At 42.4% G+C, this 27731-nt stretch overlaps 1 protein-coding gene and 1 long non-coding RNA gene across 15 annotated transcripts in view; one reads left to right on the top strand and one right to left on the bottom strand.

Annotated features, from left to right (window-relative positions):
* myo9ab (myosin IXAb) overlaps window positions 1-27731 on the bottom strand; it is a 229007-nt gene that overhangs the window by 126413 nt on the left and 74863 nt on the right. The window lies entirely within an intron of this gene.
* Window positions 139-27731, top strand: LOC118396384 (uncharacterized). 4 transcript variants are annotated; one of them, XR_008066242.1, is made up of 3 exons: window positions 139-740; window positions 26738-26965; window positions 27307-27731. It is a non-coding gene; the product is annotated as an uncharacterized LOC118396384 (long non-coding RNA). The 4 variants fall into 4 exon arrangements; XR_004828185.2 differs by lacking the exon at window positions 139-740 and adding an exon at window positions 23875-25495; XR_004828184.2 differs by lacking the exon at window positions 139-740 and adding an exon at window positions 23875-26289.

Genomic DNA, 27731 nt, shown 5'->3' with positions numbered 1-27731 from the left:
GCTGGGTCAAATTGACAGTTTTTTCCTCCTCACAGAGGGGACAGCTAATAATAGGCTAGCTAGAAGCTACAATCTTAAGTGTTGGTAGAGTAGAGCTGAATAATATTAGCTGGCTAATCTTGCCACTGCCAAGAACAAAACACGGAGGTCCACCATGTTGAATGTTCTGCCGAGCTCACCGAGCAGCTGGCTGACCGCACCACGAGGTTGAGGAGCCAGGCAGAAAATGTAAAACCCGCCCATCTCCCGCGCTACCTGGTGGCCAATTTGATTGAGAAGCACCAGGGCATGGGCACCAACAGCACAAGGACAACATCACAGCAAGCACCTGAATCTCCGTTACCCCCAGCCACTAGCACCTGACAACCTGTTGGACCTAAGCAAAACTGAACAAGTGGAAGCAGAGTTGATTGATTCTTGCAAAGCGAAATCACAACCACAGCCAGCAACAACAAACGGACCCCACTCAGTTTTCTTCAAAAGATACGGCGGGCGGGCGGAAACGTGAATTTGGATTACATTTGGGACATCGAGGGCAATGTGTGGAAATTCCTTCTCCACTCTGAAGAAGGTTGTTTAGTGAACACAGACACAGCTTGTTACATCAACGAAAAGCCCAGCTGTTCCAGCTGGCATTTTAGGGGGACCGAACAAGTACATTCTGCCAGGAAGGAGACTGGAATCAGAAACTTCTCAGGAGGTTCAACACAGCATGGAGGAGGCTGCAACTTGTCTAAATGGTAAGCTACAACCTTTATGGCCCTGGCCACCGTGCAAGAATAATGAATTCATTGTCTTTCCCTCATGTAAGCCTACTGGTTGTTTGGCTAATTCTTTATGGTAATGTATAGTTTAGGCCTTTTCCTTTTACCCCATTGCATCTTTTAAAAGGTATCTGTTATTCTTTGCGTTATTTCACAGGTATAAGGTCAATGACCAATGTAGCCTATTGGTTATGCTCTGAGGTGACGCATCTTGGGCTACCCATTTTCCTGTGGCTTCTCTCAACATCACATGCTTTCTTCTGTGCAAAATGACAGTTGGTGTATATGCCTGCATTTCAGATAGGCCTAAAAAATTAAATAAATAAAAAAAACTTTGAATGTTGTACCAATACCGTGTGTAGAATACTAAAACAACAAGACAAGCTTCACTCGGTTATCATTTATTATTTATTTACTCAGGGAAGCCCAATTGAGACCAGCGTCTCATTTACAATGGTGCCCTGAGGACAAAAATTCCATCCAACACATACAACATAAAGATAACTACCAAGACAGCTATAAATACATTACATCAGGTTATTACAACACGTTCTAAGAGTCAATTGAAACAATTGCACACTTCAGTAAACTGCCCTATCAGCACCAGGAAATCCAGGTGTAATTTGTTTTTTTATGGTATTCCCTAACTGCGGTGCGTTAAAAACTATAGGCGGATTTACCAAACTTTGTGGAGACGAGCAGGACCTCAAGGGTTAACCAACCCTGCAAACGGATATGCTATCTCATATTTGTATATTTGAACAGGGAAATGAGGTATGTTGAAAGCTTGTGGAGCAGAGCTTTGTAAACAAGAAGGGAGTAATGAAGTGATCTACAGGACTTGAGCGCAGCCGACATTCTGATACAGGATGCAGTAGTGAGTATTAAAACTGTGGGCGCTACGGTAGACGGCATCCAATGGTTTAAAATGGAATGTAACATATTTATAGCTGTCTTGGTAGTTATCTTTTTACTAGATTCTGGTAAATGCTGTCACCATAGTCAAGAACTGGCAGGAAAGTTGACTGCACAATCTGCTTCCTGCTGTTCAGGGAGAGGCTAAATCTATTTCTAAAAAAAGCAGCCTACTTTAAATTCTTAGCTTTTTAACTAGCTCATCGGTATGTTTTCTATAAAACTTTAGATCTTTATCAATTCCAAAATGCCCAGATATTTATCATTCCAAACGCCCAGATATGTATAGGCGGGTACCCGTTCGATGACAGAGCTATCCAATGAGTGAGTATGTAGCCCATCAGACATGTGATAGTGAGTTAGAGCAGTGATTCCCAAAGTGTGGGAGGGGTCAGTAGGAGGGGTGAGGGGGTCCCCCGACCAGCCACCCAATTATTATTAAAAAAACTTTTTTTTTAAGGAACTCAGTCCGGCTTTAAACTTACTCTTGAAAGTTGTACTAGTAGACTGCACAAGGTGCAATTTGTAAATTGGGTAGTGCATCATCATTTCCGAGAGCTATTTCTAACTTGTCAGGAATGTCCAGATCAACTAGCCCATGTCAACATTTTTTTTTTAAATTCAGGTTTCTCAGCCTCTAGAATTGCAAGGAAATGAGTTTAAAAGCCACAACATTTTGTTTACACCCTATGACAAAATGTATAGAATTGCAGGTGAGTTTAAAAGCCACAACATTTTGTTTACACCCTATGACAAAATGTATAGAATTGCAAGGAAATGAGTTTAAAAGCCACAACATTTTGTTTACACCCTATGACAAAATGTATAGAATTGCAAGGAAATGAGTTTAAAAGCCACAACATTTTGTTTACACCCTATGACAAATGTATAGAATTGCAAGGAAATTAGTTTAAAAGCCACAACATTTTGTTTACACCCTATGACAAAATGTATAGAATTGCAAGGAAATGAGTTTAAAAGCCACAACATTTTGTTTACACCCTATGACAAAATGTATAGAATTTGAGTTTAAAAGCCACAACATTTTGTTTACACCCTATGACAAAATGTATAGAATTGCAAGGAAATGAGTTTAAAAGCCACAACATTTTGTTTACACCCTATGACAAAATGTATAGAATTGCAAGGAAATGAGTTTAAAAGCCACAACATTTCAAAGCTTCAAACCTATTGGTCAACAGTCAGTGCAATACTTTTAGTACCTTGGCTAAGCAAGATAACTTGGGAGATTGGGCCGTAATTATACAAGTCAGACGGATCTCCTCCTGAATGTAGGGGGAGCACATTCATTTGTGCAGCACATTCATTTGCATTACACACTCATTGTGTGATAGTATTAACATCACTTTTACAGTAGCCTATGAAAATGACAGGGCCTACTTTTTCACCCCCTCCCCGCTCTCTTGTTATAGTGTGTGTGTGTGTGTGTGTGTGTGTGTGTGTGTGTGTGTGTGTGTGTGTGTGTGTGTGTGTGTGTGTGTGTGTGTGTGTGTGTGTGTGTGTGTGTGTGTGTGTGTGTGTGTGTGTGTGTGTGTGTGTGTGTGTGTGTGTGTGTGTGTGTGTGTGTGTGTGTGTGTGTGTGTGTGTGTGTGTGTGTGTGTGTGTGTGTGTGTGTGTGTGTGTGTGTGTGTGTGTGTGTGTGTGTTGCTCTCCCAATGGCCATTTACTCTTATTTGCGGAAGATTCAAGTTAGCTACTGGACATATGACATCAGCGATGACTACAGAATATGCATCTGGTGTGATGTACAGTGGTCGCTCCACTAAAGGTTTTGTGATTTTGCTGCGGGATTTAGAGGTCATTTGTGGTTTAGTACGAGCACTGATTATGATTTTGGGTCCTACTGTGTCTCTAACTGACAATGAATGGGCGAAATAAACCTAAATAGAAATGTATAATTGTGCACAACCTCAGTATTACTTACCAAAACTGTTGTTACACTAATGTTTTTATTTGAGTGGGGGGTTGACCCCCACCCCGCCACACTGGCAACACTTTAAGGGGCATTGCACTAATAACGGAGCTGACTAGGGAAACGTTCCCACTGTTCTTAGTGTCTGCAAGTTCAAACTAAAATAATGTAACTAATAATGGCATCTTTATGCTTTTGTTAATAAAATAATGATAAAAACGCTTTCAAAATGCCGATGTTAATTTAGTTATGGATCCATAACGAAATACTATGGGAATAAATATCACTGAATTACAGAAATAGCCTCCAATCCTCAATATGTAATTATTGGCAGAGAGTCACGTGATTTTTTTTTTCTTCGATAAACTGTAGGCGACTTGAGTCTCACTAGTGTTGAGTAATGTGCTGTTAAAAGTGGTGTAGGTCTTATTTATTTAAAGGGCATATTGAAGTTAGAAGCAATTGGATTTGAAGCAATAGCCTACAACTATTTTGCACCGTTTCGTGCTGCTCTGAGACAAGCATGGGGACTGGTGTTGATAAATCAATGAGATTTTTATTTTCACGGAATCTCCATTTGGGTATTGGTTAGACTAGAATTAGAAAATTAGGGTGTGGAAATGTTATGCTCTTAGTGTAACCTTTATTTAACTAGGTAAGTTAGTTAAGAACAAATTCTCATTAACAAGGACAGCCTACTCCTTCCTCCCCATCGGGGAATTGAACCCCGGTCTCCCGCGTGCCTGCACGACACGGGGATTCTTTAGCTAAATACCCCAGTACTGTACTCCCGACCTCCACATTGTATAGTGCCATATTTTCTGTTCCATCCTAACGGAAACCCAGAGGATTTTCGTTTTTCTTGGAATAGAAACACCATAATATTAAGCAAAATCAGTCCCATATACTATGTTCTTACAAAAACAGGTTTGAAATTCTCTAGTACAGCCACGATTGAAGGCTATTAAATGCTTCTCAAAGATGCCCTCTGGTGGTCAAACTAGCACTAACTAGTATTAAATGGTACCAGTGGTTCACACTTAAATAACGTGCAATAGAATTCTGCGGCACCATGCAAGCTGCGCCGCAGAACGCTGCAAATTTTAAAGGACGAACCACTGTAGTTTTTTTTTCTGAAACTCTCCCACATAGAAAACATGTCATCCTGGATCAAAGCCTGCTGTGGGAGAGAATTATAATGGCTCTGAGCCATCACCTCCACTCAGACTTGTTTAGAAAATCCCACAGCATCACCTTTGTGTGAAATGCCATCGCTGATTAGGGCAGTGTGCATCCCAAATGGCACCCTATTCTCTATATAGTGCCCTACATTTGACCACAGTCCTATGGAAACTGGTCAAAAGTAATGCACTTTAAAAGGGAATATGGTGCCATTTGGAATACAGACAGATGGCGGCTAACACGCAGTGTCTGAAAGAGGGACCCTCAGGGCTTAATGTGATGTAGGCAGAGTGTTATGAAATAGTATTTCTCCTACATTAATTTAGCAGCGGCAGGCAGTCACTGCTAAATCGTTGCAGCCGCTCCAAAAAAAATGTAATAAAGGAATAGTGAGAGATTTTGGCAATCAAGCCCCGTTACTACTTACCCAGAGTCAGATGAACTCATTAAAACCATGTGTATGTCTCTGCATGGGTGGCTATCCAATTATCACGGGCTGCCCAATTCGCACGGGGTCCATTGTTACAAAGTTCCGTCAGCCCATAGTGACGAATGACGTGATATTGATAGGTATGTCGCTCTGCGTGGCTACCTTAGCATAAACTATGGGGTAGCCACCACGAGAGTCTGGACTTCTGTTAACGTTATGGCGAGGGAAATAGCTAGCTAGAACACCGGTGCAGTGTCCTTCGTCCCGGGCCTGCCGAGCACTGCTTTCACTCAGTCCTGTTACGTTACGGCGAGGGAAGTAGCTAGCTAGCTAGGACACCAGTGAACAGTGTCCTGTTTCGGAGACCATGCGAAGACATGATCTGAAATACCTCTTATGAATCACTTTAGCATTCTAAATTCTACATGCTTGTATCACAAACACTTAATCTGACACAATCTAGTATGTAATGCATATGGGCACACTAGATCTACACTGTAATGAATGGGTGGGTGTGTTTCAGCGTTTTCTCTCCTGTGAGTATGTGTGTGCGCTTGCATGTTTGTGTGTTGGAATTTGTGTGTGCCTGTGTTAGTGTATATGTTAAAGTATCTGCGTGTGTCTGTGTCTGAATGTGAACGTGTGCGCCCACTCACACACGGATGTGTGTGTCTGGCAGTGACTCCTGAATCTCCCGCACCCCCCCGCCCCCAAATTGTGATTGTCACCAGGCTTGAAGAGCCACATCTGGATCCCATTGGGCTCAGAAAGGGTTGTGCGCTGCGGGGCTCCAATAAAATGCTCCGGCCAGCCTCTTTTCAACATCAGCCACTCTGACTGTCAGCGTCAGCCTGCAGTATGAAGAGGGGGGCTACAGACTTGGTTTAACTCTACCTGATGAAAAGTTAATTACCCAACTGGCTCTGACAGGAACTGAGGGGCTGTGGCCGTGTGCCAAGTTGGGAGAGTGTGGAAGGGTGGTTTGTGTGTGCTGTTCCAGACATAAGTACAGTATAGCCCTGACTGCAGTCGTGAGTTCCTTTACCGATCATCAGTGGGGCAAGCAGTTAGCGGTTAGCCTAGTGTTACGCTTACCGCTCTGGTTCTAGTCAAGAACCAAGCTACACGCCGTGTGTGTGTGTGCGTGATGCCTCTGTCTAATCACAGAAAGAATAACGTGTCAAGTTACAAAGTGTGACTGACACAGAACGTTAATAATCTAGTGAACCATTTCACATGCCCAATGCCTGTTGGGAAGAGCCTACTTCACTATTTTGAAGTGTTAATCCTGAGAGACTCTGCTGTTGAACACGGGGCCTCTTTCCAGTGTGCGCGTGTGTACTGTATGACAGAGGCGTCACACACACGTAAGTGCCAGAGCGCACACACAAACACACACACACACACACACAGAGAGACAGAGAGAGAGAGAGAGAGAGAGAGAGAGAGACACATAAAACACACACAATCCCCCAAATACCAACATAAACACACAAAGGCCCATAAATCATTATACAGTTTAAATCGATGAGATTATGCCTAATCTCATTACGGGCCCTGATGGCTTTACGACATCGGGGTTGACAAGACTGTTGCCATGCAGATGGAGTCTGTAGTGTGTGTTCAGTAACGTGACTGGCCTCGTGCAATGGAATTCTTCACATTGATGGGTTAAATAACAGAACGACATACAGTAAGATAAGTAACTCATTTATGGTTGAAGAAGTTGCACTGTTAAACGTCCCTCTTGGTTCATGTTGGTACCAGTGCGTGCGTATGCATGTGTATAAGGCCATAAGCAAACAAGAAAATGCTCATCCAGATGCGGTGCTCCTAGTGGGCGGGGACTTTAATGCAGGCAAACTTAAATCCCTTTGACCTCATTTCTACCAGCATGTCACATGTGCAACCGGAGAAAAAAAAAATACACTAGACCACCTTTACTACAAACACAGATGCATACAAAGCTCTCCCTCGCCCTCCATTTGGCAAATCTGACCTTAATTATATCCTGCTGACAACCAAAAACTAAAGCAGGAAATACCAGTGACTCACTCAATACGGAAGTGGTCAAATGCTACGCTACACCACTGTTTTGCTAGCAGACTGGAATATGTTCCGGGATTCATTCAATGGCATTGAGGAGTATACCACCTCAGTCATCAACTTTATCAATAAGTGCATTGACGACGTCATCCCCACAGTGACCGTACGTACATATCATAACCAGAAGCCATGGATTACAGGCAACATCCGCATTGAGCTAAAGACTAGAGCTGCCGCTTTCAAGGAGCGGGACACTAATCCGGATGCTAATCCCGCTCTGCCATCAGACGAACAATCAAACAAGCAAAGTGTCAATACAGGATTAAGATTGAATCCTACTACACCAGTCTTAACTGACTTGCCTTGGTAAATAAAGGTTTCATTTTTTAAAATTTTTAATAGAAAATAAATAATCAACATTTGCATACCGCTCTAACAGATCCACAGATGACGCAATCTCAATCACACGCCACACTGCCCTTTCCCACCTGGACAAAAGGAACACCTACGCAAGAATGTTGTTCATTGACTACAGCTCAGCGTTCAACACCATGGTGCCCACAAAGCTCATCACGAAGCTATGGACCCTAGGACTAAACACCTCCCTCTGCAACTGGATCCTGGACTCCCTGATGGGCCGCACCCAGGTGGTATTGGTTAGGCAACAACATATCTACTACGTTGATCCTCAACACAGGGGCCCCTCAGGGGTGTGTGCTCAGCCCCCTTATGTACTCCATGTTCACCCACAACTGCGTGGCCAACATGACTCCAACACCATCATTAAGTTTGCTGATGACACAACAGTGGTAGGACTGATCACAGACAATGATGAGACAGCCTATAGGGAGGTCAGAGACCGGGCCCCCATTAACATCGACGAGGCTGTAGAGGAGTGGGTTGAGAGCATCAAGTTCCTTGGTGTCCACATAACCAACAACTATCATGGTCCAAACACACTAAGACAGTCGTGAAGAGGGCACGACAAAGCCTATTCCCCCTCAGGAGACTGAAAGGATTTGCCATGGGTCCTCAGATCCTCAAAAAGTTAAACAGCTGCACCAACGAGAGCATCCTCACTGGTTGCATCACTGCCTGGTATGGAAACTGCTCGGCATCTGACCGTAAGGCGCTAGAGAGGGTAGTACGTATAGCCCAGTACATCACTGGGGCCAAGCTTCCTGCCATCCAGGACCTATATACTTGGCGGTGTCAGAGGAAAGCCCAAAAAATTATCAGAGACTCCAGTCACCCAAGTCTTAGACTGTTTTCTCTGCTACCGCACGGCAAGCGGTACCGGAGCGCCAAGTCTAGGACCAAAAGGCTCCTTAACGGCTTCTACCCTCAAGCCATAAACCTGCTGAACAATTAATCAAATGGCCACCATACTATGTACATTGACACCCCCCTTTGTTTTTTCACTGCTGCTACTTATTATCTATCCATCGTCACTTCACCCCTTCCTACATGTGCAAATTACCTCAACTCACCTGTACCCCATGTATATAGTATCGTTATTGTTATTTTACTTTGTTACTTTTTTTCTTGATTACATTGGTTTTATTGGTAAAACAATTCTTAACCCTTTCTTGAACTGCACTCTTGGTTAAGGGATCATAAGTAAGCATTTCACGGTAAGGTCTACTACACGTGTTGTATAAAGTTTGATTTGATTTGCCATATGCATACGTTTTCCCATGGTTCCTTATCCTATATCTAACCATCAGTCCAGTTGATGATTCTATAATAAATATGGTGCTACAAGTCACAGCATCATTTTCTATTAATTGAATTAGATTTTCTGCAATACTTTTGTTTCAGCAGTTCTGGCTAGCCTCCATACATACTGTATAGGGCTATATCTACATTAATGGACCTGGGCTGTGTACCACATGGCACTCTATTCCCTACATAGTGCATCATTACTCTATATAAAAGGAAGAGTTGCCATTTGAGAGCCCTGCACCTATTTCCTGAAGTCCACACCTCAAATCCCAAGCTCCCTAAATGGTTCCCTCTGAAGTCTTATCATGACCTAGAAGTTTTACAATTGGCACGGTACTCCAAGTCATTCCTCACCCATTTCAACTTAGTAGAGAGCTCTATAGTGATTTATCTTGGTTTTAAAAAGTTGCACACTTTAAATTAAAACATAGATTTATACACACACACACAGTACCAGTCAAAAAAGTTTGGACACCTACTCATTCAAGGGTTTTTCTTTATTTTTACTATTTTCTACATTGTACATTGAAATAACACCGATGGGATCATGTAGCAACCCAACAAGTGGTTGAGAGAACGGCAAGAGTGTGCAAAGCTGTCATCAAGGCAAAGGTTGGCTACTTTGAAGAATCTCAAATATATTTTGATTTGTTTAACACTTTTTTTGGTTACGACATGATTCCATGTGTTATTTCATAGTTTTGATGTCTTCACTATTATTCTACAATGTAGAACATAGGAATAGTAAAGAAAAACCCTTGAATGAATAGGTGTGTCTAAACTTTTGACTGGTACTGTGTGTGTGTGTATATTTCAAAGCATTTATGCACAACCCTATATATTTACACACACATATATATATTTGTATATTTCAAAGTAGTCATGCACAACCCTATATATTTACACACATATATATATATTTGTATATTTCAAAGTAGTCATGCACAACCCTATATATTTACACACACATAAATATATATTTGTATATTTCAAAGTAGTTATGCACAACCCTATATATTTACACACACCCTATATATATATATATTTGTATATTTCAAAGTAGTTATGCACAACCCTATATATTTACACACACATATATATATTTGTATATTTGTATATTTCAAAGTAGTCATGCACAACCCTATATATTTACACACACATATATATATATTTGTATATTTCAAAGTAGTCATGCACAACCCTATATATTTACACACACATATATATATTTGTATATTTCAAAGTAGTCATGCACAACCCTATATATTTACACACACATATATATATTTGTATATTTCAAAGTAGTCATGCACAACCCTATATATTTACACACACATATATATATTTGTATATTTCAAAGTAGTCATGCACAACCCTATATACACACACACATACATTATTATTCCTATGTTATTCCTATGTAAACACATGGAATCATGTCGTAACCAAAAAAAGTGTTAAACAAATCCAAATATATTGGAGATTCTACAAAGTAGCCAACCTTTGCCTTGATGACAGCTTTGCACACTCTTGCCATTCTCTCTCTATGAATAAATATATAAATAAATATATACAGTGGGTCTGTCATAGTTGAAGTGTACCTATGATGAAAATTACAGGCCTCTCTCATCTTTGTAAGTGGGAGAACTTGCACAATTGGTGGCTGACTAAATACTTTTTTGCCCCACTGTATATATTTATATATATAAATATGTGTGTGTGTGTAAATATATAGAGTTGTGCATAAATGCTTTGAAATGTAAGGTCGGAAACGCAAATGCATAAATTCCCCCCTAAAATATTACTAAAGGAATGGTAAATGGTGATTTAATTACCCAAAGCTACGCTGCTGATGGTAAGACGGCGCAGTGGTTCTAACCTTAGCTTGTGAAGAACATTCCACCAGGAGATCTACTGAAGCAAAGTCAGCGGTGTGTGTGCACGCGCGCGCATTTACATATGCGAGGAGAGAGGCTCCGAGCGATTTATGAATTGCTAAAAGATTTGCGAATTCAAGTGTGCGCGCTCTAGCACGTGTCTGTGTGAGAGAGTTGGTCATGTGAAAAAGAGCCAGAAAAGTTACGGGTCAGAATTTGTGTTGCGTGACATGCATACTGTGTCACAGTGTGTGAGTGAGAGGAAGAGGGGGAGAGCAGGAAAGAAAGAGAGAAAGAGGGAGAGAGCTCTCTGCTCTGGAAAACTGCTTATTCTGGATGTGAAAGAGCGGCTGTCCGTGCCAAAGTCAGTCCAGCAGACCAGGCACTGATACCTGCAGCCGGACTGATCTGAACTCAGACGGCCCCAAAAGAACAAAAACACCATCTGATTACAATAGAAGTTGCAGGGTGTGTCTCAAACGGCACCTTATTCCCTGAAACACACAACCTGGTCAAAAGTAGTACACTATATAGGGGAAAAGGTGCCATTTGGAATGCAGAATAGACCGTAACACCAGCTTTCATTGTAGAGAGCCTTGGCTTGTCTGCGTCAACACAGCAAACAGTGGTTTTTACATGGGCCAGGAATGTAACACAAACATTGATACAATAGCTGAGGCGGTTGAGTGATGAAAGGTAGATGCTAGCTTGGGTAGGTGGAGCTGTGATTGTGTTGGTTATGACTATGAAGTAGCAGGTAGCATCGAGGGACTTTACACCAAGAGACAAATTGGTAACGAAGAAATCACCCCAAAAGGTATATTATTGGGCTAAATCCTGAATAAAATGACTTGAAATTACAAAATGTGATGTGATGTTCAATAGGGAAGGGGTTACAAAACACTGTTTCAATAGGCCCCATAGGGTTAAGCATATGATGAGTCCACAGCGTTAACCTGAGGTGTGGTGTTCCGCCATGCATCCTTAATATCCAGGGATGGAAGTGTGGCGATTTGGAGATGGCATACTATTATTAACCAGGGCTGTGAGTTTGGCAATTTATTTCTTGATTCAGAAGGAATAACAGTACATGACCAAAAGTATGTGGCCACCTGCTCGTCGACCATCTCATTCCAAAATCATGGGCATTAATAACTAATCATGAAAAACAGCCCCAGACCATTATTCCTCCTCCACCAAACTTTACAGGTGGCACTATACTTTGGGGCAGGTAGCGTATCCGCCATACCCAGATTCGTCCGTCGGACTGCCAGATGGTGAAGCGTGATTCATCACTCCAGAGAAAGCGTTTCCACGGCGCCAGAGTCCACACCACCCCATGCGACACTTGGCATTGTGCACGGTGATCTTAGGCATGCATGCGGCTGCTCGGCCATGGAGACCAATTTTCTGAAGCGCCCAACAAACAGTTATTGTGCTGACGTTGCTTTCAGAGGCAATTTGGAACTTGGTAGTGAGTGTTGCAACCGAGGACAGACGATTTTTACGCGCTTCAGCACTTTAGCGGTCCTGTTCTGTGAGCATGTGTGGCCTACCACTTCGCGGCTGAGCCGTTGTTGCTCCGAGACGTTTCCCACTTCCCAATAACATCACTCACAATTGACCGAGGCAGCTCTAACAGGGAAGAAAAATCGACAAACTGACTTGTTGGAAAGGTGGCATCCTATGACGATGCCACGTTGACAGTCACTGAGCTATTCAGTAAGGTCATTCTACTGCAAATTTGTGTCTATGGAGATTGCTCGATCTGTGTGTGCTTGATTTTATAAACCTGTCAGCAATGGGTGTGGCTGAAATAGCCAAATCCACTCATTTCAATGGGTGCCCACCTACTTGTGTTTTTGTATAGAATATCTTTCTCTAAAAGGTGAGCTCACTCAATAACAGGACAGTTTCAAAGTTTACGAGACTGGCCAGATTTATTGGCATTACACTAATACCTCCACTTTGTCCGTTTCCGAACCTACATATAAATAACCTATACTTTTAACAGGAAGTCTGATTTCCATTAACTCACTTAGCAACGGTCGCATGGCTAAAGCCAAAATGGCAGGCAGAGGAGTTATCGGTCAATCTCTTTCCTCCATAGCTTGGTATTGTGTTACCCAAACCGCTGGGGAAGAGAGATGGAAGTTGAATTAGCGAGCGGTTGGAATGGTGGATTTACTCAAGTTGATTTAATAAGAGGCCTCAGCTTCTTGTCGTCTTATCTCCGTCTAGCGGGGAAGGAGGAAACGGAGAAACTTTTGGGGAGCGAAGGAAGAACCCGGATTTCCTTCATCTGAGACTCTTCTCCTCTCTTTTTTTCCCTTCCTGTAAATAGTCAGGATTTCCTGTCTGTCAGAAACGTGTCCAGCTGTCTGTCTGAAATATCTCCGTCTGTCTGAAATGTGTCCTTCTGAAATATCTCTGTCTGAAATGTCTCCGTCTGTCTACCTCTATGGAGAGTCTCTTTCCAACTCTCTATGGAGGGACCAATACTCTGGGTGCAGCCCCGTTTGTTTCAGCAGCGCAGCCTATTTTTACATCGGGGCTACCAGTGCACAGCTCCGACGTGACATTACGACTGGCTACTGTAACACGTACCACATGTAATCCCAAAACCAACATACACACACAGAGCCGACTCAGATCCTAACAGCACACTCGCGGTGTCAATCGCTCACGTAATCCTAAAAAAAATGCGCACACACACACACACACACATCACAAACAGCGTCAAACTGGGTATTTAGAATCGCATGGATTTGTAATTGCACAGGCAAGGAGGGAATTGGTACAAAGGAGCAAAATAGAATGCTGTGCTGAAAAAAACAACTGGATCCCTGTACTTACTACACATTAGGGTCAAACCATACAAGTACACACAATGACATAGATCCACGCCCAAATCCAAATAAATTCACATTTTATTTGTCACATGCGCTGAATACAACAGGTGCTCACCTTACAGTGAAATGCTTACTTACTTGCTGCTTTTTGTCCTATGTTGCTCTGTCTGTACGCTACGTCTTGCTTATCCTTTGTCGCTCTGTCTGTATGCTACGTCTTGCTTGTCCTATGTCGCTCTGTCTGTATGCTACGTCTTGCTTGTCCTATGTCGCTCTGTCTGTATGCTACGTCTTGCTTGTCCTATGTCGCTCTGTCTGTATGCTACGTCTTGCTTGTCCTATGTCGCTCTGTCTGTATGCTACGTCTTGCTTGTCCTATGTCGCTCTGTCTGTATGCTACGTCTTGCTTGTCCTATGTCGCTCTGTCTGTATGCTACGTCTTGCTTGTCCTATGTCGCTCTGTCTGTATGCTACGTCTTGCTTGTCCTATGTCGCTCTGTCTGTATGCTACGTCTTGCTTGTCCTATGTCGCTCTGTCTGTATGCTACGTCTTGCTTGTCCTATGTCGCTCTGTCTGTATGCTACGTCTTGCTTGTCCTATGTCGCTCTGTCTGTATGCTACGTCTTGCTTGTCCTATGTTGCTCTGTCTGTATGCTACGTCTTGCTTGTCCTGTTGCTCTGTCTGTATGCTACGTCTTGCTTGTCCTATGTTGCTCTGTCTGTATGCTACGTCTTGCTTGTCCTATGTTGCTCTGTCTGTATGCTCGTCTTGCTTGTCCTGTTGCTCTGTCTGTATGCTACGTCTTGCTTGTCCTATGTTGCTCTGTCTGTATGCTACGTCTTGCTTGTCCTATGTTGCTCTGTCTGTATGCTACGTCTTGCTTGTCCTATGTTGCTCTGTCTGTATGCTACGTCTTGCTTGTCCTATGTTGCTCTGTCTGTATGCTACGTCTTGCTTGTCCTATGTTGCTCTGTCTGTATGCTACGTCTTGCTTGTCCTATGTTGCTCTGTCTGTATGTCTTGCTTGTCCTATGTTGCTCTGTCTGTATGCTACGTCTTGCTTGTCCTATGTTGCTCTGTCTGTATGCTACGTCTTGCTTGTCCTATGTTGCTCTGTCTGTATGCTACGTCTTGCTTGTCCTATGTTGCTCTGTCTGTATGCTACGTCTTGCTTGTCCTATGTTGCTCTGTCTGTATGCTACGTCTTGCTTGTCCTATGTTGCTCTGTCTGTATGATACGTCTTGCTTGTCCTATGTTGCTCTGTCTGTATGCTACGTCTTGCTTGTCCTATGTTGCTCTGTCTGTATGCTACGTCTTGCTTGTCCTGTTGCTCTGTCTGTATGCTATGTCTTGCTTGTCCTATGTTGCTCTGCGTATGCTCACTGCTCAATGATTGTCTATATTGTAATTGTTTTTAATGACCTGCCCAGGGACTGCGGTTGAAAATTAGCCGGCTGGCTAAAACCGGCACTTTTACTGAAACGTTGATTAACTTCTTGGATATAGGGGGCGCTCTTTTAATTTATGGATAAAAAAACGTTCCCATTTTAAACAAGATATTTTGTCACGAAAAGATGCTTGACTATGCATATAATTGACAGCTTTGGAAAGAAAACACTGACATTTCCAAAACGGCAAAGATATTGTCTGTGAGTGCCACAGAACTAATGCTACAGGCGAAACCAAGATGAAATTTCATACAGGAAGTGCCCCAGAGTTTGAATGCGCTGTGTTCTAATGTCTCCTTATATGGCTGTGTATGGGTCACGAATGAGCTTAGACTTTGTCGTTTCCCCAAGGTGTCGACAGCATTGTGACGTATTTGTAGGCAAATCATTGGAAGATTGACCTTGAGAGACGACATCTACCAGGTGGCCGCTTGGTGTCCTCCGTTGCAATTATTGCGTAATCTCCAGCTGTGTGTATTTTACGTTTGCTTCGAGGAGAAACACAGCTGCCACGAATAATTTATCATCGAATAGATATGTGAAAAACACCTTGAGGATTGATTCTAATTGCCATGTTTGTCGATATTATGGAGTTAATTTGGTAAAAGTTCAGCGTTGTAGAGACTGCATTTTCTGATTTTTTTCTTAGCCAAACATGATTTTTAATTTTTTTTTTTTTTTAACCTTTATTTAACCAGGCAAGTCAGTTAAGAACAAATTCTTATTTTCAATGACGCCCCTGTTCAGGGGCAGAACGACAGATTTGTACCTTATCAGCTCGGGGGTTTGAACTTGCAACCTTCCGATTACTAGTCCAATGCTCTAACCACTAGGCTACCCTGCCGCCCCGTGATGAACAAAACGGAGCGATTTCTCCTACTCAAGTAATCTTTTTGGAAAAACTGAACATTTGCTATCTAACTGAGTCCTCATTGAAAACATCCGAAGTTCTTCAAAGGTAAATTATTTTATTTGAATGCTTTTCTTGTTTTTGTGAAAATGTTGCCTGCTGAACGCTAGGCTTAATGCTATGCTAGCTATCAATACTCTTACACAAATGATTGTGTAGCTATGGTTGAAAAGCATATTTTGAAAATCTGAGATGACAGTGTTGTTAACAAAAGGCTAAGCTTGTGAGTGAATATATTTCCTTCATTTCATTTGCGATTTTCATGAATAGTTAATGTTGCGTTATGGTAATGAGCTTGAGGCTATAATTACGCTCCCGGATACGGGATTGCTCGACGCTAGAAGTTAATGTGCACTGTCCCTGTAAAAATAAAATAAACTCAAACTCAAGCCCTTAATTAACCAACAACGCAGATAAGAAAAACAAGTTAAGTATTTACAAAAATAAAAAACTGAAGTAAAACATTTAAAAATAGAAAAATAACATAGAATAATAATAATAATAATAATTAAGGAGCAACAATAATAATAAATCAATCCACCCAAAATATGATTTTTTTTAAATATATCGATCCACCCAAAATATTTATTGATCCAAATAGATCCACATCAGGGGGACGGATGCAGTGCCAGTGAGCAAAGCATATGACACACGTGTCTCTCAGTCCGGAATAGCCATTAGCCTCAAAACAGGGATGCATCCTGTGACTGAATGTGCAGGACTCCAATGTGACAGGAGATATTACTGACACTGCTCTGCCTCGGGGGTCAGAAAAGCCATTGCGAGGGACCCGGTGTTTAAAAATGGTTTGTGTTCACTAGGATAAAGTACTAGGAAGTAGTAAAGGCACAGACAAAAACAGACTTGGCTTGTTAAAGTGCTTTATGGCGCGATGAAAGTCAACCCTCCAAAGACATTCCAAGCTTTTTTGTTTACAAGGTGCTGGGCCGGGTTAAACGGTGAGAGGTGATGGGGCAAGGAGGGGGGGGTCCTTAATTGTATACAATAACATGATAAAGGGGTCTATCAAAAAGCCATAGAGTCTCAAAGGAAAGGCAAGCAAAGGTTCTAGTTGGTCACAAAGTGGACTTCCAGTTCATTCGGAAAGTATTCAGACCACTGGACTTTTCCACATTTTGTTACGTTAGAGCCTTCTAAAAATGATACAATTATTTTTTCCCTCATCAATCTACACACAATACCCCATAATGACAAAGAGAAAACTGATTTTTAAACAGTTTTGCAAATTTATGAAAAAAAAGAAAAGAAAAATAAATACCTTATTTACATAAGTATTCAGACCCTTTGCTATGACACTCAACATTGAGCACAGGTGAATCCTGTTTCCAATGTTTCTACAACTTGATTGGAGTCCACGTGTGGTAAATTTAATTGATTGGACATGATTTGGAAAGACACATACCTGTCTATATAAGGTCCCACAGTTGACAGTGCATGTCAGATCAAAAGCCCAAACCATGAGGACGAAGGAATTGTCCGTACAAATCTGAGACAGGCTTGTGTCGAGTCACAGATCTGGGGAAAGGTACCAAAACATTTCTGCAGCATTGAAGGTCCTCAAGAACACAGTGGCCTCCATCATTCTTAAATGGAAGAAACATCTCAGAAGAAACCTGAAAATAACTGTGCAGCGACCTGACAGAGCTTGAGAGGATCTTCAGGGACGAATGGGAGAAACTCCCCAAATACAGGTGTGTAGTGTCATACCCAAGAGGACTGTAATCACTACCAAAGGTGCTTCAACAAAGTACTGAGTAAAGGGTCTGAATACTTACGTAAATGTAATATTTCAGTTTTTAGTTTTTAATATGTTAGCAACATCCCAAAAACCTGTTTTTGCTTTGTCATTATGGGGTATTGTGTGTAGACTAAAAAAATAAAAACGTAATAAGTGTTAGAATAAGGCTGTAACGTAACAAAATGTGGAAAAAGTCTAGGGGTCTTAATACTTTTCGAATGCACTGTATAAGAGTGAATTGGACTACATTAAAAACAACCCCCTATAATTGGAACCCCCCCTTCCACAGTCTCATCAGAGCTCCACTCCCTCTCTCTCTTAAGGCTCAATCCCTTATATCTCACTTTCTCCCCTCTCCTTCTCTCCCTCTACCCCCCTTCTCCTTGCTCGTACGAGTCCTATCCCACATGCCCCTGTAGCACTGTGCCAACCCAGAAACAGAGGAGAGGAGAGGGAACGGGAGGAAGATGATTGGAGAAGGGAGCGGGCGCTGTAACAGGGCTCTTTTGATCTCTTCTCTGCTGCTGCTGGAAGGGAAGACACAGTCAAGACGTACAGCTGTATGGTGCTACAGCTCATTCATGGTGGCCTATTACAGCGGACGTTGTTCTATTCTAACTCAACCTGCGGCATACTCACTGCCAGGGGAACGAGGGCAACACGGGCTACTGTTCATTTATGAGAATATGAGGGAGAGCGTTTGACACGGGGGAGAGAGAGTTACAACAGAGGGTTTGGAGGGAGGAAAGACTATTAGGAGAGACTTACCCTGCATACACCCTATATGGGAGTATGGGTGATGGGTAAGCAAGCTGTGAGCCACTCGAGCTACTCAGACGTACACGTGTAGTATACACAGTCCACACAGATGTACACGTGTAGTATACACAGCCCACACATGTAGTATACACAGCCCACACAGACATGTGCACACACGCACACACAGACATGTACGCATGCACTGACGCACACACTTCCCTCTAATATGACACATCCTTGGAATGGCAACACCTGTTGGGCCAGGGCTGTGTGTGCAGCAAAGATAACTCCGTGGGCAAGTTCAAACTTCAGCCAAACACTCCCCGGCTTTATATTTCCCCCCTCTCGAACCATTCAGAAAAAGGGGCGAATCTCAATAGCACACCTGTGTGGTTCACGACACTGCCTCGTTTCAAAAGGCTACGGACTGTGAATTGGACTCTATCTAATGCGTTTCGTTTGAGAGGCCTTGTGTTTGCGCTGGGTGAGGGCAGTTCTTTAGAGACCTGTTCTAACCTGATGGTTTCCCTAACGCGTACAAAGACTTGTGTTTTTACAAGCAATTTACAAGCAACGAATAGTGAATAAAGACACATTGATTCAGATTGTGACATCTTATTTTTTATTCAAAAGCCCCATGTGGGAGAAAGAACTGACAAGTCTTTTCAATGACCCGGATAATCCCCACTGAATCCGCTTGCGCAAAAAAAAAAACATTGGGGGTTACGAAAATATGTGCAACGCCACTCGTCACAGAACTCAGAACACTGTTGATGCTTTTACGTCAGACGGTGTCTGATGCCAGAAATATGAATCAATGTCTATCCTCGCATGTCTAGCTGGGCTTAACTGATCTGACCGACCTGGCAATATGACAACATGTTTTAGCTCAGATAGCGTGTGCACATCAAACACATTTCTGGAGCAATAATTAAGTGTGCCAGCCCCATTCGTTCTCATTTCTCATCGTCGGTGATGGCCCACTGTTTCTAATTGACATCAGAAGTCAAAACATAGTTTTGTTCACTCAAGCAAAATGCCTGCCAAGCAACCCTGTGCCATTTAGCAACAGTACTGTAAATCATAATTTTAACCAAAAGCAATCTTTTTTTCAACAGATGACACTGATCTCTTTCCAAAGGGAGCGACATGCAGAACGACAAAGTAGAAAAAAAACCTGAAAGAGTTAGGGGGGAGGGAGGTAGAGAGAGAATCAAAGCTTTAATTACTGTCACAGTGAAGTGATGGAATAAGTCTGCTGCAGGCTGTATCCCAACTGGGGGTCTCACTGTGAGGGGGAACAGCCACCAGAGATAGCGTAGCTAGGCTAATGGAATCTATGGAACAGCTCTACCGCCTGAGGCTACACTAACGCTATGCTAAGCTACTCTTTCTCTTGCTGTGGCCCTTTATTGTGCTAGCTAGTGTGTAGGATGCTGCGAGATCCACCATAGCATCCAAAGGATTTATGAATCCACAGTACTCCACCTATAGTGGAGTATTAGGGGCGGCAGGGTGGCCTAGTGGTTAGAGCGTTGGACTAGTAACCGGAAGGTTGCAAGTTCAAATCCTCGAGCCGACAAGGTACAAATCTGTCGTTCTGCCCCTGAACAGGCAGTTAACCCACTGTTCCTAGGCAGTCTTTGAAAATAAGAATTTGTTCTTAACTGACTTGACTAGTTAAATAAAGGTAAAATAAAAAAATAAAGTAGCCCTTCTGATGCCATCTTGTGTTAGAATGCTGCAATATCTGCCACGGTAATTAGGATCTCAGTTCCTGTTATCGATCGAGGCACAAAGGGAGGAAGCAGACATTTTGTAAGGAAGCTGCATTTGTACTGGACTCCTGGGTCGTTCCGTTTCATTTCAGCAAGGCATGAAATAGTTTCCGTAGTTAAACAGATACTGAGAAATGAAGCTAAACAATGAAATGTGGGTGCAATCAATTAGCTTCATTTCTCAGATCATCTTTCAGCCAAATATTGTACCAGGAAGGCTAAACCTTCTCGGTTTCTAACTACAGAAACATCTGAAAACAAATCGGAGATGGTGAGTGTATAAAATCCTCTTTCTTGTGCTTTCTGGAGATGGAATGGAACCAGTTATAGCTCGACGAAACCCCGCAATCTTTACCTTATTCTTTATACCGCCTTTTCTTTATATCTGAAAGGTGAAAGGGGAGTAAAAATCATGGTACAGTTAAACCCACCTAGTGAGCTAGTTATGATTGTGGTATTTTCTTTCTTTTTTAAACTCTGCCCGCGTCTCTGTGAAAACATAGTGGTAATCCTAAAAAGGTGGCATTGGCACTACGCTCTTACGTGCTGTGACTGACGCGCAAGGCTCACTCGAGTGAACCAATCACAAAGCTTTGCAAAAAATGACACACTTCCTATTTGAAGTCGGTTCGGTTATGGAAGAAAAAAAAAAAAATCACGGTTTTCTGTAACCCAGAATAAAATCATTAATACAATCAATTACTAACCATAATTTATTCACATAACTTTAATAAAACATTTCAGTTGTGTAATGATTAGGTGACTTTATAATTCATCTCTACAGAGCTGCTGCTTATGCCATCTGACAAAAATCGCTATTTCTGTAGTTCTTCTAAACAAGGCCTACATTTATGACTGCTGAATACCAACTATCAACCTCCTAGATCAAGTATTTTCATGTAGAGACACCTTGATGCAACTTCTCTATCCTTCTCGATCTCATGTCTTTAGTCTCTTCTCTCCCTCTCTGCGTCTGCCACACACGGACCAGACAAGTAGGCGCGCAATGGATTGTGGTCACTGTAGTTACTTATGAAAACAATTGCACTAAACTATGTAGAATATTGGCCTGGTGGAAACTACAACTCCCTACTACATTGCAAAGTTCGGGCTTGATCTGATTAATCTCTGGAGAAACTGGGCATTGAGCACACAGACAACAACAAAAAAATAACAAAATGGAATTTAAATCATTGAACTGAAAAATAAACATTTTGGTTAATCATTCAGCAGTACTTCCTGCCCTTGTTTCCAGAAAACACATATCTTGTACACAAAGGACCCGGGGAAGAGTTGCAGGGTAGAGAAGAGAAGAACGTGCCTATTTGAAAGCTATACAAAAAAAGGTTGGAGACCACAAGTCTAACTGGTTCTGCTGGCCTTCCAGCAAGGTCGAGCTCAGGGGTTTCGAACTCATTCGGTCTTCAACAAGGTCCGAAGAGCGGCACTGAACATTGGTTATACACTATATATATAGTAGTGCTGTTATTATGACGTGGCAACGTCTAGGAGCAACAACAGCTCAGCCGCAAAGTGGTAGGCCACACAAGATAAAAAATAAAAAGTGTCATTTTCTGTCCTCGGGTTAAGAAACTCTAAACTGAGTTCCTAACTACAACGTCAGCACAAGAACTGTTCGTCGGGAGATTCATGAAATGGGTTTCCGTAGCCGAGCAGTCGCACACACAAGCGTCGGGAGGGGTGATGGAAAGCTTGCCGCCATTGGACTCTGGAGTAGCAGAAACGCTGGTGCAATTCAATATTAGGAAGGTGTTCCTAATGTTTTGTGTACTCTTCTTGACTAGATAAAGTATTAGTTTGATAGATGATAGCTAGCAAGGCTAACTGGATCAAGTTGGTGAGGTCACTGCTGCAGAGTGCAGATCCGATTCACTGGCTCAGCCCATGATGGAACTGGCCTCCAATTAAAATGCCTAATGGCTTCAATCTCATCTAAATCTGATTGGCCGGTCACCAAGTCAGCAGGCCCCGATTGAATCAAGCCCATTTAGACAATACATTTCCTGCGCTAGGCCATTTCATTCTGTCTTTGTGTGTGGGTGTGCTGCAGTTGTGCAGTCTATGACACAAAGACATGTTTAACTTGCTTAGGTATAAAGTGGTATTATGTGCAAAGATGGGTGACTTGTGCAAATACAGGTGACTGGTCTGAGTTAAACTAATCTGTACTGAACACAACATAGCCCTGAATAAAATGAGTATGAGCATAGTAACAAAGCCAAGGCCTGACTTTTACTGAAAATGGACATGAACAGAACACACATCTAGTGTGTCAATACACACCACATCTTTAGAGATCCTGAACTCCCACACCGAGCAGCAGTTCTCGCGCACATGAATAATTACACAACACAGCAGCGGCCGTGGGAGAAATCAACTGGGATAACACGTTTGTTTAATTCATGCCAGTTGCGCAACACATGCAGAGACTGACAAGGAGGCCGTATACTGTACAGGCAGTACATTATACAATCAAGACAACTGTGTGCAGTACGAGTGATGTCGGGATAGTATGTCTTGAGTGATAGCAAGGACAATCTCTTTTTTTTTTTTTTTGGTGCACTGTGTTGTCGACATAAGAGTTTTTCGCCCCGGACATAATAGCCCAGTCAAAATGAAAAGGTAGAGTTTAAAGTAGGGCTGTGACCGTCATGGCATTTTGGATGACCGTAATTGGCCAGCCAAATGACAGAGTTCACCGTAATAACCGTTCAAATAGCAACAACAACAAAAACACAGAAATGTGCGCTCCTGACTGCGTGTGCAACCATAGAAATAGAACGAATAGCATGGCCGTCCCCATTCAAATCAACGACGGCATAATGGGTTGACTGGCAGCCATTGCGAGTGTACCCATATACTCAGGCCGTTTACCATTGGAGAGAAAAATGGTAAACGTAAGGGCGGTGGCTCTCCAATAGACACTAATTCGATAGCAGCTGGGGGTCTACTTTGTTCATTGATTTCCATTTAAACTGAAGAAAATGAGGGAGTGGGATGTCACAGTTCTTCTTCCGGCTCTGCCCACAGCAGCAAAGTATGAAGTAAAAGCAGGATCAATATATGTACACATCAATATATGCTGTGATTTGTTGATTAGACTCACTTAACAAGACAAAAAAAATGGCATTCCATTGCAAGCACCACATCAGTTCTAACATCATTTGAATGAACATTCTCAATTTCAGCAAGGAGCAACAAATCACATTAAGAGTCCCCGTTACCGCAGAAACGGACTCAACCTCACGAATGCCCCGCCACACAGTCCTCAGTCAGTTGTTCATCCCAAAAACAAACGAGTTAATAAAATGATAAATAATTATATAAATCACCACCAGTGCTTTGTAAAGTTGAGGTAATTATGAGCCAAATGGCTTGGTGATTAGTTTAAATAATTTGAAATCAGGTGTGCCAGTTTAGAGTTAAAGCTAAAATGTTAAATGTTGGGGGGGGGGGGGTCCTAGGAGAGGGATGGGAAACCCTGCTAATAGACATATACAGTGCCTTCAGAAAGTATTCAGACCGTTTGACTTTTTCCACATATTGAATTTCTCCCCCCCCTCCCCTAAATCTACACACAATGACGAAGCAAAAAGAGGTTTAGACATTTTTACTTATTTAAATCAATCTAAAGCTGAAATATCACATTTACATTCAGATAATGTATTCAGATAATTTACTCAGTACTTTGTTGAAGCACCTTCGGCAGTGATTACAGCCTGGGGTATGACGCTACAAGCTTGGCACACCTGTATTTGGGGAGTTTCTCCTATTCTTCTCTGCAGATCCTCTCAAGCTCTGTCTGGTTGGATGGGGAGCGTTGCTGCTCAGGTATTTTCAGGTCTCTCCAGTGATGTTTGATCGGATTCAAGTCCAGGCTCTGGTTGGGCCACTCAACGACATTGAGAATTGTCCCGAAGCCCCTCCTGCGTTTTCTTGGCTGTGTGCTTAAGGTCGTTGAGCGCTCTGGAGCAGGTTTTCATCAGGGATCACTCCATTCATCTTTGCCTCGATCCTGACTAGTCTCCCAGTCGCTGCCACTGAAAAACATCCCCACAGCATGATTGTTCCTCATGGTCTGAGAGTTTTTAGGCGCCTTTTGGCAAACTCTAAGTGGGCTGTCATGTGCCTTTTACTGAGGAGTGGATTCTGTCTGGCAACCATATTGGCCTGATTGGTGGAGTGCTGCAGAGATTGGAGAACCTTCCAGAAGGACAACCATCTCCACAGAGGAACCCTGGAGCTCTGTTACCTCCCCGCCCTTCTCTCCCGATTGCTCAGTTTGGCTAGGCAGCCAGCTCTAGGAAGAGTCTTGGTGGTTCCAAAAACTTATTCCATTTAAGAATGATGGAGGCTACTGTGTTCTTGGGGACCTTCACTGATGCAGAAATGTTTTGGTAGCCTTCCCCAGATCTCTGCCTTGACACAATCCTGTCTCGGAGCTCTACGGACAATTACTTCGACCTCATGGCTTGGTTTTTGCTCCGACATGCACTGTCAACTGTGGGACATTATATAGACCGGTGTGTGCCTTTCCAATTTCAATTACCACAGGTGGACTCCAATCAAGTTGTAGAAACATCTCAAGGATGATCAATGGAAACAGGAAGCACCTGAGCTCAATTTCAAGTCTCATAGCAAAGGGTCTGAATACTTATGTAAATACGGTATCAGTTTTTTACATTTTAATACATTTGCAAAATTGTTTTAAAAAATGTTGTTTTCACTTTGTCATTATGGGATATTGTGTAAATTGCTGAGGATGTGTATTTATTTAATTCAATTTAGAATAAGGCTGTAACGTAACAAAATGTGGAAAAAACCAAGGGGTCTGAATACTTTCCGAAGACACCCGTTATTTTATTTTCTTGGTGGTCTTCATCAATAACCGTTGGTTACACGGTTATACGGTAATTGTGCCAGCCCTAGTTTAAAGTGAGGCTACACAAATGGCTAAGTGTCCAGAAATCAACCATCGTGTAGAAGAGCAACGAGACAGCGGACAGTCAAAGGAGCCAATGATACGTATTGAAAATGGTCTTTCCCGTTGAAGCTATACTAACGTAACAACTGTCTTCGAGCTGTCTGCTAAGGTACATGCATCCTGTACAATTTCCTGAGAGGGGGGAAAAGGGGAATGTTCCAGAAAAAGAGAGTGAGAAAGAGAGAGCAAGAGATAGGAGAGACGCGGGATGAGTATAATCCAGGGAACAGATGTTGGGAGCCCATTGGAGAGTGTGCAGTGAGCTGGGGATATGGATTATGGAGAGAGATGTGCTAACAGGAGCTCATGATTAGACAGAAACATGCTAACGCTAGCTCTCAGGTAGACCGCCTGCTGTACTTAGTCCAACGTTATGAAAGCTATCCTAGAAAGGCTAGCATAACAAACCCAATAACCTGTTAAGAGTCCTTGGGTCTGCCACAATAGCTGGCAACATAGAAGGAAATATGTGACCCGTTTTAGGAAACTAGGCGTATGTTGCAGGTCACTACTTCACAGGAGAGTTGTAAACATCTGAGTGTGCCAGAGTGCAGAATAACTGATGAATTTACGAACGCTGAACACCCGTTGAATATGGCTGGTGTCAGTAAATGTCAGCAAAAAAATAAATTGCTGCCAGGAACACATTTACAGTCACCAACGCTCTGGATAACATGAAAACAGCCGAAACAGCTCTGCCAGGGCTGGTAAAAATGGTCCGAGTTTGGGTTGGGGTTAAAGTTTAAGATGATTATTACGGCATTGCACACGGTCAGTGTGAACCAGAGTGACTTGACACAGCGGGCCAAGCAATCTGTACAAACAAAACAGAAACGTTCACAGGACGTCTTATTTAATGAAAGGGGTTGAAGTCTGCTGTGAAACATTCATCCATGTATACCGGTAAGAGTCTAGCTACAGTTTCAGATATTATACTTTTCTAATTTTGTCAGAAAGTTGTTTCCATTGCAAGTTAAAGCGTACTGTTAGCTAGATAGCTGACGTGAGATGACTGGCTCGCTAGCTAACATTATGTGTATGATGTTCTCTCGGAATGCCATTTCGCATCGCTAGTTATAGCCCAATGTTAGCTAACTAGCTAACATTGACCCTATTTGGTTCATTTTAGCTAGCAATGACAATCGGTTTGTATTGCTAGCATTTTATGGATTGGGATTATGGTTCATTGTTTAGCAAGATAAACTTTTGTCTAAACAAAAGACCCCAAGTTAAAGCTCACTTTTAGCTAGCTAGCTGACGACCAATCAAGTTACTCAGGTGTCTGACGGTGATTACGACCATCTATTGTATAATAATGCTAAAATATTTGCATCTGGAATGTGTCTTTCAGCATCAGTAGAACACACACCGGACTCTCCTCCATCAATCATAGAAGGAGAATGGTCTAATTCCTCCCATCAAAAAGAGAGCTGGCCCAAGCAGAGGTTACTCCCAAAGCATGAGGAGCGTGACCTTCATCAACGACTACACAGAGGATAATAGGACAAAAACACTTGGTGGAAAGATGCTGCTGCCATGTGACAAAAGCAGCTCTACAAGGAATCAATGACAAACCTTGGTATGTAAAGCATAAACAACATGTTATGATTATTTAATTGACCTCCAATACGACTGGCATTTTGTCAGAGATGGCTGGTGTTGTGAAGGACAGCACTGTGCCAGGGGTCAACATCCCACAGCTGGTTGGACTGGAGGATGGTACGGTGCTGGTGGAAAGCTATGGCTGGCAACAACACCTGACTTCATGGCGCTGCCATAGATCAAGCAGGACTAGCACTGAATATCATTTTCATCGTATTGTATGAGGTTATTCTTCTTATCTATACTTGGGAGGTGAATTGATGTTGTGTAAGGTTGTAATGTCTACCTCAATCTTTTTTGTTATTTCCTGTTTTACAGCTTCGATGCTCTGGAGCCTGGTGTCATCATCATCAAACGTTCAGACTCAGTCGGGAACAGGTTTCAGCTGCTGCGCAATGCTGACATCATTCCTCCCGTAGATGATCTGCCTGTAGAAGCACCGTATCTTTTTGAGAAGATCGGGGAGTTTTGCGACAGAGGCTATGGACATCACATGCCCTGCACCAAAGTCAAGGCCAGGACAGAAACAGGCTCTCCGAATATAGATTCCCTTGTTCATGCGTGGTTCAGAAGGACCAGTCATCAGCACTATCTGCAGTGCCTCTATTCACATGACTCTCTCCACATGTTGCTTTTTATTTATTATATATTTAATTTACCCCCGATTGTATGCATATCTGCCTCATCATTTGTTTCACGAGCTGAAATAAAAAGATCACAGAAATGTTCAATACGCACAAAAA

Source organism: Oncorhynchus keta, chromosome 17 (genome assembly GCF_023373465.1).
Source record: "Oncorhynchus keta strain PuntledgeMale-10-30-2019 chromosome 17, Oket_V2, whole genome shotgun sequence".
In the NCBI taxonomy this organism is placed as follows: domain Eukaryota; kingdom Metazoa; phylum Chordata; class Actinopteri; order Salmoniformes; family Salmonidae; genus Oncorhynchus; species Oncorhynchus keta.
This window is presented reverse-complemented; position numbering and strand designations above follow the sequence as displayed.